This window comes from Lithobates pipiens, unplaced genomic scaffold, assembly GCF_037356315.1.
Source record: "Lithobates pipiens isolate NorthernLeopardFrog02 unplaced genomic scaffold, aLitPip1_a1.2 Scaffold_25, whole genome shotgun sequence".
NCBI lineage: Eukaryota > Metazoa > Chordata > Amphibia > Anura > Ranidae > Lithobates > Lithobates pipiens.
Window position 1 is genome coordinate 11,801,110 of NW_027507787.1, and position 6,588 is coordinate 11,807,697.

Below are 6,588 nucleotides of genomic sequence, written 5' to 3' on the forward strand. Positions count from 1 at the left end.
CCGGTGCCGGACTCTTTCTAAGACCCTGGGAACATGGACTCTGTTCTCGCACTTAAAAGACTCTAATGTTTGCATTTCTGATGATAGGATTATATGGGCGCTATATGACTATGGTACGGCGTGTTCGGCTCAACTTGATCTTTAGCTGCTGGTTGTTGTGCCAGAGAGCGGTGTGTGTGCACTTCGCTCCATCGCTGGGACTACACCCAGCGGATTTTTCGCCCCCATAGTTTACCAGGGTTGAACCTGGTTGGGTTTTGTTCAGGGATATATGCTCCGGCTTGGTTGGGGAGGCCGAGAGCTGGGAGGGGGGGGTTGGTCTGTTTAAGTTTTCGATTTGGATGCAGGTTTTATTTGTATTGTGTAGCTTCCACTTTGCACTTAGCTGCAAGGAATGCATATTTACCAGTTTTAATACGATTGATTTTCTATATGCTCTATGACCATGTTATGTTGGGGAGAGTCACTGCTTTGGGGATCGTCCGCCTCCCTCCTCTCCATGCATTTACGGGATATTTCTTGTGGGTGAGTTGAAGTTTCTGTCCTGGAATGTCAGGGGGATGCGTGACAAATTAAAGCGCACGGCAGTATTCGACCGTCTTAAATTATACAGGGCTAATCTTATAGTATTGGTGGAAACGCATATTACCGGACAATTACAGTTGGCACTGAAGCGCCCCTGGATTGGCTGGGCATATCATGCCACCTATACCCCTTATTCCCATGGGGTCACTGTCCTGGTGACTAAGTCTACCCAATTTGAGTTGATTTCTTTGCGGACTGATCCCCAGGGCAGGTACTTATTCTTGCATTGTGTTCTCTATGGGGTTCAATACCTTGTGTTGGCGTTTTATATTCCCCCGCCATATAACTCTATGATTATTAATGAGGGGCTATCCTACATGGCCATGCACCCCACTACCCCTGCCATTTGGCTTGGGGACTTTAACATGGTTCTAGACCGGGAAATAGACAGGATGCGTCTGGCTGGGGGTGACCGAGTCCACGGTGAAACCAGATTGGGTCGTACATTACGGGAGTTCTCCCTCATTGACCCGTGGCGTCACAGGTATCCAGGGAAGCGGGAGTACTCATGTTTCTCGGCTACCCACTCCTCTATGTCCCGCATTGACTACATTTCGACTACCAGGAGCCTGCTGCCCAGACTGTTGGACGCCGGGTACTGCGCCCGGTCGCTTTCGGACCACGCTCCTTGCTGGGCTACATTTGAGCTGGCATGTCAGGCGGGTCCGAGGCAGTGGAGGCTACATCCCTTTTGGCTGTCGAAGCTGGGCGAATGCGAGGACATAGAGGAGGAATGGCGGTTCTATTTTGATACAAACCGAGACACAGCCCGGATAGATCACGTATGGGAGGCCTTTAAGCTACATGTCCGCTCCACTCTCTCGCGGCGGATAGGCCGGTTGAAGAAAGCATCCCTGACCCAACTGACGCAAACTGCAGAGGCGCTGGAGGCGGTTACAGCCGACTTCAGCGCTAACCCCACCCAGGCCAAGGTGCAGTCGCTCAGGCATCACACTCGCTCGTTGGAACATTTACAATACGAACAAGCTAGGCGGAAGCTCTTTTTTACTAGACAATGTGTATTCGAGCAGGGAGAGCGGGCGGGGAGGCTTTTGGCCTATTTGGCGCATCAAGACTCCAGACCTCCGGTGGTTGTCTCCTTAACCGATCACCGGGGGGTGGTGGTGTCTGATCCGCCGGTAGTGGCGGAGATGTTTCGGGAGTTTTACAGGATGACCTATACCTCCCAGGTGACTACTCCAAGACCAGAGACCAGGACCTATTTAGAGGGTATTTCTCTCCCTAGACTGTCACCAACACAGGTTGCGGATATTGATGCCCCCCTAACCAGCGATGAGGTCGCATTGGCGATATCATCTCTGGCCTCTGCTAAGGCCCCCGGACAGGACGGTATACCCTTGGATTTCTATGCCCAATACTCCAACGTACTGGTTCCGGAACTGCTGAAATTGTACAACTATATGTTTGACTCAGAGACGCTTCCCGAGACGCTGCGGCAGGCCACCATTATTGTGTTACCCAAGCCGGACAAAGACCCCCTTCTTCCTGAATCATACCGTCCCATCTCTCTACTTCAGACCGATATTAAAGTTCTAGCGAAAATTTTGGCCATCAGACTGAATAAGATTATATTGTCCCTTGTGCACCCTGACCAAACAGGCTTTATGCCGGGGAAAAACACAGCTATGAATATTCGTCGTGTATACATGAATATACAGGCGGGGCATGGCTCGGTGGGGTCGAGGGCAGTAGTGTCCTTGGACGCGGCCAAGGCCTTCGACATTGAATGGGGTTATCTCTGGGAGTGCCTGGGGCGCTTTGGTTTTGGCCCCAACTTTATAAAATGGGTCACTTTGCTTTACTATCGGCCGATGGCAAGGGTCGCAGTAAACGGCTGGGTATCGGATCCCTTCCCCGTGGGGCGGGGCACATGTCAGGGGTGCCCACTCCTCCCCCCTTTTATATGCCCTCGCGGCGGAACCCCTGGCGGCCAGGCTCCGGCATCATCCGGGGATGGTCGGCCTCCACAGTGGCACCCTGGTGGAATCCGTGAGTATGTATGCGGATGATACCCTTTTGTACCTTGAGGATGAGGGTCCTTCGTTGCGGAGTGCGCTGGAGGTGTTGGGGGAGTTCGGCAGACATTCGGGCTTAACCATAAATTGGTCTAAGTCCCAGGTTTTACCTTTGGACGTGTCGGTGCCGGACCGCTGCGCGGCCTCCCTTCCACTCTCCAGGGTCTCCGTAATTAAGTATCTGGGGATATATATAACTAGAGAACCGCGAGATTACCTACTACTTAATGTCGAGCCCCTCTTTCTATTTCTTAAAACACGCACCCAGGCCTGGTCCCGTCTCCCTCTCGGGGTGATGGGCAGGGTTAACTTGACGAAAATGATTTTACTCCCCAAGGTTCTTTATGCGCTCTGGCACTCTCCGGTCCTGATCCCTCTCCGCTTTTCAAAACGATAGATAATATTTTGAGTACGTTTATTTGGGGCTCCTCTAGGCACAAGCTAGCGTGGACTACGCTCAAAAACCCGTCGAATTCGGGGGGGGGTGGCCCTCCCGGACTTTCGGAGTTACTATTTGGTGGCACAACTGTCGCATTTTTACCACCTGCACAGATCAGATGGGGCAAGATACCAGACGCTAGTGGGTGGCGGAGAGGGCCTACACACTCATACCCCGTTACAGTTGCTCTTTCGGGCCGGGAGGGCGGGGGTTGTCCAGACCCCTATGCTGTCCTACCATAGGAAGATCTGGAGGTTGGCGTTGGGTGTTGTTGGAGCTGACTTTTACCACTCGCATACCCCCCTGTGGTGTAACCCCGCTTTGAAGGAATTACTAGCGGTCCCTGGGGCCGCACTATGGGCTGCTAGGGGTGTTATTTTTCTATACCAGGTCATATCCCCCCTCGGCGTTCGTGATTTTTCTACGTTGCGGGCAGAGTTTGACCTGCCCCAATCTATGCATTTCCGGTACTTACAACTACGACACGCACTCAGATCCCAATTTGCTGAAGGCCTCCCTAACGTCCAGACTTTGTTCTTGGTTGACCTGCTGCTGGGTGACACCTCGGCTCAATTGATTTCCACATTCTACAACTTATTGAGGGCGAGGGAGTCGATTCAGATCTCGGAGAGGGCTAGGATTAGATGGGAGGAGGATGTAGGTCCGCTGGAGGGGTCAGATTGGGATGACTTGCTTGAAAATGTTAAACAGGTATCATTGAAACTTCCAGACCGCCTTACGCAACTATACGTAATTCATAGATCGTATCTAACCCCTGTAAGGTTGGCGAAATTCCAGCCTGACCATAGTCCGGGGTGCCCCATGTGCTCATGCTTCTCTGGAACCTTCTACCACCTAATGTGGTTGTGTCCTAAGATTCAATCCTATTGGGTGCACATAATTAACTTTCTGCATGACCACATGGGGTCGCCCTTACAACTTGACCCAAAAGTATGTATACTGGGAATGTTCCCAGACGTAGCTATGGATACGTACCTTACCACGTTTCTACAGTCCACACTGTTTACCGCAAGAAAGTTGATAGCGAAACATTGGATGCGACCAGCTCCTCCTGGGGTCCGGGACTGGATCATAGAAATTAATAATAAATTACCGTATATAAAGTTGGTGTATAGTCATCGTGGATGCCCTGCCAAATACAACAAGGTGTGGCATAGATGGTTAAATGCAGTTGAAACTTGCGTTATTTGATGTGGCAACGCATAGTGGTTGTGCCATGGGGATGTGGGGGGGGGGGTGGACGGGAAGCTCCCATGGTTGTACTATTCTGTTGTTTAGGTTGTCTCTCCCCACTGTGTTGGGGGTGAGCTTATACTGGTATTTGTTTACTTTATAAGATGTGTGGTTGCACCCACTACTTTTTCTGTAACCTTTTTACATGATTAATAAACCTGCGTTTGTTATAAAAAAAAAGAACAAGAGATGGCACAATCCATATCCACGAAAAGCTCCCCTTCCCAACAACAGCCCAATAAATGCATGCTATCCGGATGAACCGGCAACAGACGAAAGGCCAACTCCTACAGTGCTCCAAAGATGCTGCTTGCAGGACTTTTTTTACCGTCCTGCAAACGCACCACTGCAGTGTGAAAGCCTGACAGGAGAGGCTCTTTACAGGCACTATTTTCTATCGCTGTATCGCCTATAAAGCGCCTCAGTGCGAAAGTAGCCTTATGGGCCAGTTAACACCACATGCAGTCCAGTGCATTTTTTTCTGCATCAAAAATACATAGGAAATAGGTTATATGGTTTTCAATGGCATAGTTCACACCAGTACTTGCAGTTCCAGTGTGTTCCAGTTCCAGAAAAAAAAAAGTAGAACACGCTGCATTTTTCCTGCACTGGACTGTACTGGAACACTGTAGAAAGTATCAAAAACTCACGGCAACGGACTGGAATGCATCTAAACATACCAAAAATGCACTGGAACACCCATGTTCTTATTTAGGCTAGGTTCACATTGCTGCGATGCGGGAACGCCGCGAATCCGCGGCGTTTTCCCGCATCGCATACCTCCCGCCGGCAGTTCACACTGCCCTATGCGGACGGCTGGGGGTGTCAATGTTATGTTAATGACACCCCCAGATCCGTCGGCATATCGCAGTGCGATCTGCCGACTCGCACAGGAATCGGATCGCATGGTGTGAACCCCCATGCGATCCGATTCCGTTGCGGACCCAAAAAAGGGTCCCGTGCGAGTTTGCTGCGGGACCGCTGCGAGTTCAGCCATACTATCTGTATGGCTGAACTCGCAGCGCTACGGAGATCGGATGTGATTTGCTGTGCGAATCACATCCGGTTCTCCCCCCGCAGCGGTGTGAACCCAGCCTTAAGGTTAGAGCCAGTTCACATCACATGCAGTCCAGTGCGTTTTTCTCTGCATCAAAAACACATGGAAAGTAGGTTATATGGTTTTCAATGGCATAGTTCACACCAGTGCTTGCAGTTCCAGTGCGTTACAATTGCAGAAAAAAAGTAGAACATGCTGTATTTTTTCCACACTGGAACGCTGTAAAACATTAAAAAAAACAACCCTTTGCCCGAAGTTCCACTTTAAAATTAACTTGGGTTGGGGCAAAGAACTGGTAAATTATGAAAGGTGAAAACAGGTTAGTGATAATCTCAGCTGGTCACCATTATCCTAACAGAGCTAATCATGCTCAGCTGCAGGTGCTTTAAATACAACTTCTCCAGGTGGTGTAATGTTCTTCATGTGCACCTTAGAGAGGCTGTAAGGTTAGTGCCTGTGGTGTATATGCTCATTAGCCTGCTCTTTTGTCATTTTGTATGAGTCCAGCTTAGTGATATCTGCTGTGTTTGGTATGTGGGGGAGGGGTTGTTATTAGCAATTGCACTGATCTGGATTTGTTATGAAATCTCCATAGTCTATATGCTATAAAGTCAATGTGCTGAGCAAATGTTGTATTGTCTTTCCCCTGGCTCAGCTTTTAGTTCTCCTAGAGTATGTTTGAGCTATGAGTACTTCAAGAGCCTGATATCTTTGTGTCACTCTTGTTGAGGTAACCATGAGTGTGTAAATGGCATAAATCCACTCTGATAACCTTGCTGTTGTTATTGAGTGTAGGGTTTCTATAGGATGTCCGTGGGCTTAATGGCTGCCTGGTATGAATAGTGCCCTATGCCGTGGAGGGCTCTTCTGAAGCCTGATCTGTTGGACATGGTGTACCCTGAGGGTGTTGGCACAGTCCTGCTATTGTCTTGCATCTATCTGTTAGGCTCCAGTCACACTTGTGTGTCTTTGGAGATGGACTTTAATCTGCACTTTCTGGCACTGTTGTGTCTAAGCAATGCAGGCACCTTCTTAACATTGCTGTGACTGTAAGACCCCTTTCAAAATGGGGTGCTTTGCAGGTGCCACAGTGCTAAAAAATGGTGCCTGAAAGCGCTGCTCCTGTCTCAGAGCGAGGCCCATAGGATTTTCATACTGGAGCGGTGCGCTGGCAGGAACTCTGCTAGCGGCCTCTTTGGAGTGGTGTGTGTGTGTGT